Here is an 8,126-nt window from a genome sequence, read left to right as displayed (position 1 = left end):
GTCCTCATTGTGCAAAATCATGTAATGAAATAAAAGGGAAACGGGATTTTGCGACAAATAATAAGTAAAATTGACATAAAAGAAACTCGGAAACTCACAAGACTTTTAGCGCAGCAAAAGGAAACCTCCCCAAACCAGCGTGAGCTAGGAGGTTTCAGTAGCCAGCATTGCTACCATAAGTACTTGAAAAGAAACAAAATACCGCGCGTAATTCCGATAAAACAATTTATTAAACGCAAAATTATGTGCAAATCAAGAAAACGGAAGAAACCAGAAATAAATCGGAGAATAAAGTGGAGAAAAGACTCCCTCAACTCCGCAAATCGACCAAACACAGCAGGGGAATGGTCGAGAACAGGTATAGCAGCGGAAGTGGTCGATCGACCATAGCAGGCAGTCGACCGACCAGAGTGAGCAGGAACAGAAGCTCCTGGTGTCGCGGCTCAGTCGATCGACCATAGGAGGCAGTCGATCGACTGGAAAACCTGCTGTAAGTTCTGATTTTCTTCGAATTAGCTCAATAAATTGAGCTAATATGGTTTATGAACCTGCAAATACACATAATAACGCGCCCAAATTGCGCAAAACCCAAATGTAAAGACTAAGGTATTTAAATCCCAAGCAAACTTATTTAAGCGAAGTCTCGCGCACACAAAAGCAATAAAAAGTCTAACAAAAGCAAAAAAAATGAATGTTTGTGCAAAAAAAGTCTTGACCAACTAATAATTGATCAAGAATGGCCATGGAATGGCCCACTTGCTCGGCTTCTGGCTACAAGAGGTAGCCTTCACAGTGCTCATCTCCTCAGCGGCACTCCTAGCAACTCCAACATCCGCCGAATTCAACGGATCGACATCTTGAACATCCTCCCAATCAATGACCTCGTCTGGCTCGTCAAAATCCAAATCGGACTCCTTCACCTTGACCGGCTCCTCACCAGGCTCCTCATCAGTGCCATAGCTAAGACATCGTAGAACGCCTCTTTGAACAATTGGCTCCTTCACAGCTGGAGCAACATGCTGCTCTTTCTTCCCCAAACCAATTCCTGCAATATCTAAAACAGAAGAATCTTCCTCCAATTTGCTTCTAATCTGGGGCGGAGGTGTTACAACAGGAGTAGGCATAGGGGCAGGCATATCAGAAAGCACAAAATAAGATTTCTTCTCAGAAATTGTATTACAGGTGACTGGCCACATATGATCTTTCTTCTTAGTGGGCTGGGCAAAAACAATGGACTGTTTCCCTACTTTAAAGGTCAATGTTCCTCAACCAACATCTATAACTGCACCAACAGTGTGCAGAAATGGTCTACTCAAAATGATAGGAATGTGAGCATCCTCGAGTATATCTAGTACAACGAAGTCAACTGGGAAAAAGAACTTTCCTATTTGCACGGGAATGTCCTCTAAGACTCCTATAGGCTGGACTGCAGAACGATCAGCCATCTGTACTGTCATGTTAGTAACTGCAAACCTAGTCAATTTCAATTTCTTAGCTAGACTCAAAGGCATAACACTAATGCTAGCTCCTAGATCACATAATGCCTTCTCAATTGAGAAGGTACCAATATTACAAGGAACAGAAAAGCTACCGGGGTCTTCTAGCTTATGAGGTGCAGTGTGAGTCAAATAAGGACATGACTCCTCAGTTAGTGCGACAGATTGCACAGTATCAAGTGACTTCTTTTTAGACAAAAGTTGCTTCATAAATTTCGTGTAAGCAGGCACTTGATTAACTAATTCAAGGAAAGGAACATGCACATTTAAACTACGAATAACATTTTCAAATTTGTTAAACGATACCTGTTCCTTTGTCGGCACCAATCTCTCTGGATAAGGGGCTATAAGAAGCAACTTAGCCCTCTCCTCTAGGTCTCTCATACCGACATCAGTCGACTTAGGCTAAAAATCCACTACCTTCTCCTTGTTGAAGCTCGAACCTTCTTCAGACCGTCTAAAGAATGAGACATTAATCATCATTGGGTCATACTTTAGAACCGGAACAGACCCATCAGCATTTGGGTCTTGCCTCAATAATTTCGGAGTCGTCGTACCCCAAAACAAGTGGTCCCTCAAGTTATGTGGCATTGGAGGGCGAAAAGGTTCAATATCAGTAGCGTTTTCAGTCGATCGACCGTGTAGGTCAGTCGATCGACTGACTTCCTCGAGAACAGAAGTTTCGCACTATTTCATGGATCGGTCGATCGATCGGGTATGTCGATCGATCGATCGATATACCGTGATCGTCTTTTTCTTGCTACTGTTCACTCCGCCTTTTTTCTTGCTTGGTTCCGCCTCATTTTTTTCAGTGACATCTTCGACCATAGCGGGCCCATCAAGGGTAGACCCACTCCTCAAAGTGATAGCATTTAAGGTCTCTTTTTGATCCGGCTGCGACGGTAATTGCCCCGGAGCTCGAGTTGCACTTTTGCTTGCCAGTTGAGCAATTTGACTCTCCAACATTTTTGTAGAAGTCTCTCTAGCTTGAGACTCCTTTTGCAGCAAACCCGACAGATTTTGAACCATGTTATTCAACTCGGAAATGTCAGAACTTTGAAATTGCTGCTGTTGAGGCACATAGGGAGACTTTTGAAACTGCTGTTGCTTATGAGGGGGCACATAACTTTGTTGCTGCTGCTGCTGCTGTCGACCCGGATTAAGGACATTCTAGTTAGACCACCTTAAATTGGGGTGGACATTAGAGGAATCGGGATATGTACTAGTCTGTCTATAATGTTGAAAGGCAGCACATACTTCATTCGAACTAGGACAAAAATCCGAAACATGCCCCTCAGCTCCACATCTTTTGCATGTAAAGGGACCGTCTGAAGCAACATTAACTTGGTAAATACCTCCCTTTTGAGATCATCTTCCAAGCTTATACTTATCAAATCTCGCCGTAAGAGCCTCTAATGCAGCTACAAAAGGGGATTCAGCAGCTACAGAAGGGGATTCAGCAGCCCTCCTTTGATTTCCCCTGGAATTTCCATGCTCAGCTTTATGGGTGGCCATATCATCAATGATTTTCCACCCCTTAGTTTCTCCAACATTCTCCTGGAATCTGCCATTAGCTGCAGCATCCAGGATAGCCCTCTTGATCGTCATAAAGCCCATTATAAAACTGATTGCATAGGCTCCATTTCTCGAACCCATGGTGCGGAATAGTTCGCACCAGCTTCTTGAAACGAACCCATGCCTCATGAAAATTCTCATCAGGACCCTGTTTAAAGCTCGTGATCTGAGCTCTAATGGCATTGGTCTTCGAGGCAGAGAAATATTTCTTGTAGAGTGCTAGGGCCAGCGAATTCCAATCAGTGATCCCGTTAGCAGCTCGATCCAGATCTTGGTACCATTCCCTTGCGGCATCACGAAGCGAGAATATGAACATCGTCTCCTTCACCTGGTCCTGGGTCACACCTGCTAGTGGGGGTATGGAGCAACAGTAGTCAATGAATGTCTCCATATGTTTAGCTGCATCTTCATTTGCAGCTCCCCCAAATTGGTTTCTCTCAACCAAGTTAATATAAGACGGTTTCGGTTCGAACTTTCTGTCCGTCCCTAGTAATGTGAATCCCTTATAGTGATTCTCAGTTGTTGGCTCGGAGTGACTGGCTATACTTGCTTCTTCAGCCATGTCTGGAGATGTGACGGTCTCAGCTGAGGAACTAGAAACAGGTGACGAAGGTGGATCCTCCTCAAACAGCTCGTTCTCGTAGTAACTAGACAGAGTACTCAGCTCTTCCTCTGTCGGCAATACTCTAGATGATCGTCTCAACTCGCGCAAAGTCCTTTCGATCTCAGGATCCAATGGTCTCGGTACACCACCCTGTGACCTGCGCATAAGAGGAAACTACAAGTAGAAATCGAGAATAGTTTAAGGAACAAATGTCCCTTAAACTAAGAAAAAGACTAAAATAAAAACAACTAAAAATTAAACAATTGCCTCCCCTGCAACGGCGCCAAAATTTGATACCGTCGTAGAGTACCAAAGATAATATTTATAGTCCAAACTACTACTATTGATAGTGGCAGTCAGGGTCGAACCACAGAGAGGCGATGCAATTATTAGTTGTCTAATTTTAGTCTTAAAGTAACAAAAGTGTGGGGGTTTGTTTTGGATTGTTCTATAACTAAAGTAGATAAATGAATGATAAAAGAACTGGATGAAATCAAATATTAAAAGGGTATTAAGATGGTCGGTTCACTCTAGTTTCGGCGGCAGTATACTAGGTAAGTCTGAGATAATCACATAAGACGGGAAAATAAGAAGTCCTCTCGGTCCATTCTTAAAAGGTAGTATCTTTCGATCTAGCTACAGGTCCCTGATATCACTAATACTAACTTTCGTCCTGAAAAGTGATTTAAAGGTCGAAATTAACTTATCTCTCGATCTTATTAATTTAGTCGTCTTAATTAGGTAGTCTATTTTCCTCCCCTATCTTTCGATCTTATCGGGTCGGTCAATTCCTAAACATTCAACTAGTCGCGTGCACTCGATTCGTCAAAAATAGCAATTAAATTAATTAAAACGAAACTAATTCTCATGTGGCCGGTCGATCGACCAGGGTAGGCGGTCGATCGACCATGGCGCGACTCAGGTCTACCAATTCTAATGCCGCATACACCACAGATTCCCTACATCCTAGCACAAGGGGTTTAACTACTCATCCTGGAAATAATAACAACAATAAAATTAACTAATAAAGTAAACGAATTCATGATTAAAATAACTAAATAAACAATTAACATGAAACGATAATTTGCCTTTGGGAAAACTACTCTAGCAATTTCTAGTCTATGAACGAACAAAGTAAACTGAAATAGGGAACCAAAATTACCAGTAGAAAGCAGGAGAAAGAATCCGAAAGTACGAACGGAAAATAAATTGTATTGAATGAATGTGAATACTAATGCCAAACTCAATATCGAACCCTAATTATTCGATCCCTAAAAACTGATGATAAAAGACTTGATGATATTCTGCAAACATCAGGTAACGTTATATAGGAATATAACGTAACACTTATTCCTAAAACCTAATTATAATGGGCTTTGGAATTCCCGAAATTTGCGTCAGATTCACGGTTCGGTCGATCGACCATACAGCTCAGTCGATCGACCAAGGCTCGTTGTACAGTAGCTTCTGATCTTCGTGCTCTGGTCGATCGACCATGGACACCGGTCTATCGAGTGCTTCATCAGGTAGTTGCTCCAAAAGCTTCGTAAATCCGTCTTTCAGGCCTCGATACGCGCACCAAGCTCGCTTCCCAAGTAAATACTTCTTGTCAAATGCAACATTAGGTACTTGGGGACGGATTCGGCTCAATTTCCGCTGAATTCTTCACATTTCTGCAATATTATACAAAAACACAAAAGTAGACGGAAATAGGGAAAATAGTAGCTTAAACTACAAAAATGAGCTCGGAAATGCGTGTAAAATAGGATGTTAAACAGCATATTTAGGACACGCATCCGTTGTTTATTGGCATAATGTGGAGAAATGTGAAATACTTAAGTGAGGGTATTTTGGTCAATTCACATATTTTTATACTCGAAAGTGACTTTGGTAGCAAATTATACACACTCATGCTTTATAAGGTAGTAATTTTTAAAACTTTTTTTATAAGGTAGTAATTTTAAAAAAGTGGTATATCTAAGGGTGTATTTATTAATTTACCCTTTATAAAACGTTATGCTGAACATGACAAGCGCCTATGCGAAGACCCCGAGTTTCAAGATAGAGTTAGGTATCCTGTAGATATGAAGTACCAAGATATGAAAGACAGATTAGGACACCTATATTACTACTAGCAGAATTACCATGCCTCAAAACAGTGAGCAGGGTCAGAGTAGCCGAGTTAATAATGATGTTGACCTTGAGGATAAAACCTCAAAAGACCTTAGTGAGTCAGTTGAGGTGATAGAGGTTAGTAGTGACGCAAAGGTAAACCTAGAGGAGAGCGATGGGGGATCCGAAGAGGTGAACAGACTCACGGAACAAGGTCACCCTGACCTTAACAACCAACCTGATGATGAAGTGGGCTTTGTGAAAGAATCGCACAACCCAGGACCTCGGAAGTACGGATGGTTTCATTTCGGGAATAGAATGTCGTGAGTTGGATGAAGCCTGACGATAGAAGACCTTCATAGCCGTGTTATTTATTTCAGTTCATTTATTTTCGCTGGATATTTTATGTTATGGTGCATTAAATAAGAGGCGATGGAGTAGGTCGTCAAACTAATACAGTTATGTTTTGCTATATTTCAGTTGGAATTTGTGCTGGAAATGGAATAATGCTTATTTTAATCAAGTTTGATTTTAATAAAATTTAAGTGATACTTTTATGAACTAACTCCGCATGTTATATACAAATATATGTTGCCATTATAGATGGGAAGTCGAGCAAAATCTCAGAGTTAAAAGTGAAGCTGCAAATTGTATACCTGTGCAAGTACTTAGGTGAAGGTGAGTATACCCAGACGATAATCTATGATTGTTGACTTCATCAGTTAGACATGTTCTGTTGCTGTACCAGAAATTCTATGAAACTAACGTGAATGATGTGATACATATATGCGTTAATATGTGCATGGCTGCTTAAGGCATCAGATTTCTTTGTAGATTTAATTTTTCTCACTTGGCGGAACAGTTGTGTGAATTGATGAGATTATTTGCTAAGTATGAGGAATTGCCAAATGTGGAAAGCAGAGTAGAGAACACAGGGTGCATATTCAGTTTGTGTTAGTTACATGTGAAATATGCGATACCTAAGCCCACTTTTGTTAGTTGACTGTCTGACCGAATGAGATATGGAGCATGAAGTGATAAATGTACAGTAAGTAAGATGGGGATCATGTTAATAACTGTATTCAAGTGTCGTATTCCTTGACCTCAGCTTGTGGATGGAGGAGTGAAGGTGCAACATAACGGCTAACAATGTGTATATTGAATTGAGAGGAGAATCAACTCCACATGTAAAAGGGGTCGTTCGCCAAATTAGTGCTACGGGTCAGAGAGACCCAAATCTCTGAATTTTACATTGACATTGAAATGAAACCTTGTTTTACAAGTTCACCTTCCACGCACTCACTCACCCTTGCCTCAGGTTCTGGGTCGACAAGTGTGAATGAAGTACCTATTAGATCGTAAAGTACTACAGGAAGCTATTTTGGAATGATAATTGATGTTCCAGAACTGTTAAACATGCATAGAAGTGTGTTATACGTGTAACTTGTTGCTTGTTTAGCTTGAGTGATTCAAATTCGGGGACGAAGTTTCTTTAAAGGGGAGAGAATGTAATACTACCTGTTAATGTCATGTTGATTACTGTTATTCATAGACTACCGTGATGTTCCAAGTGATGTTTTGGGTGAGTTGTGTTTCGAGTGTGATGCGAACTTCGGGACGAAGTCCATTTTAAGGAGGGAGACTGTAATACTCTGTATTTTACTATAAGTTAAAAGAGTATTTTAAATGATAATTTATTATAATCATCCTCCGCTTTATATTTGTGAAGTATATTTTATTATATATATATTATTATTATTATTATTATTCGTATAATAATTTTATTACGTTTTAAGTCGGATGCTATACATATATATTTTATATTATTCGTATAAGCTCTAGTTAATGAGTCGGGAACTAGCCAAGTGATGGTTGAGACTAAGAGGCCGGATATGGGTCGAGTAGTGAGAGTAAGTCAGTGAGTCGGGTTTCACATAAGTCATCTTTTGACTCGGAGTATATAAACAACCAACTACATTACAATACCACATTTCCTCATAATTCAAAACACAAAAGGAAAACCTAAGAGAGAAATAGAGAGGAGGGGGCCGTGGGAGAAGATCAGAAGCGGACGAACGAAGCGTTAGGGCACGGTTTTCAAAGCGATTTTCTGTCAAGTTTTCATCCCTTTGATCGTAGGTTTAATAATATGTTTTTTTTCTAAATTCATTTTATATTTATTTATAGCGATTTCTACGATTATCTTAAACCCTAGTATGCTAGATGGTATTTTAATTATGATTGTTATAATGGGTTTGTTGAGACGGTCTGAGGGTAACACCCTTTGGCTATAAGATATCGGGTGTGATATAGACCACGGGGGTTTGGGGTGGTTGTGT

General features: G+C 40.5%; 1 non-coding gene across 1 annotated transcript; it reads left to right on the top strand.

Annotated features, from left to right (window-relative positions):
* Positions 1–3,145: 3,145 nt before the first annotated feature.
* Positions 3,146–3,252, top strand: LOC141636426 (small nucleolar RNA R71). Its single transcript, XR_012541038.1, has one exon. It is a non-coding gene; the product is annotated as a small nucleolar RNA R71 (small nucleolar RNA).
* The last annotated feature ends 4,874 nt before the right edge of the window (positions 3,253–8,126 follow it).

This window comes from Silene latifolia, chromosome Y (genome assembly GCF_048544455.1).
Source record: "Silene latifolia isolate original U9 population chromosome Y, ASM4854445v1, whole genome shotgun sequence".
In the NCBI taxonomy this organism is placed as follows: domain Eukaryota; kingdom Viridiplantae; phylum Streptophyta; class Magnoliopsida; order Caryophyllales; family Caryophyllaceae; genus Silene; species Silene latifolia.
This window is presented reverse-complemented; position numbering and strand designations above follow the sequence as displayed.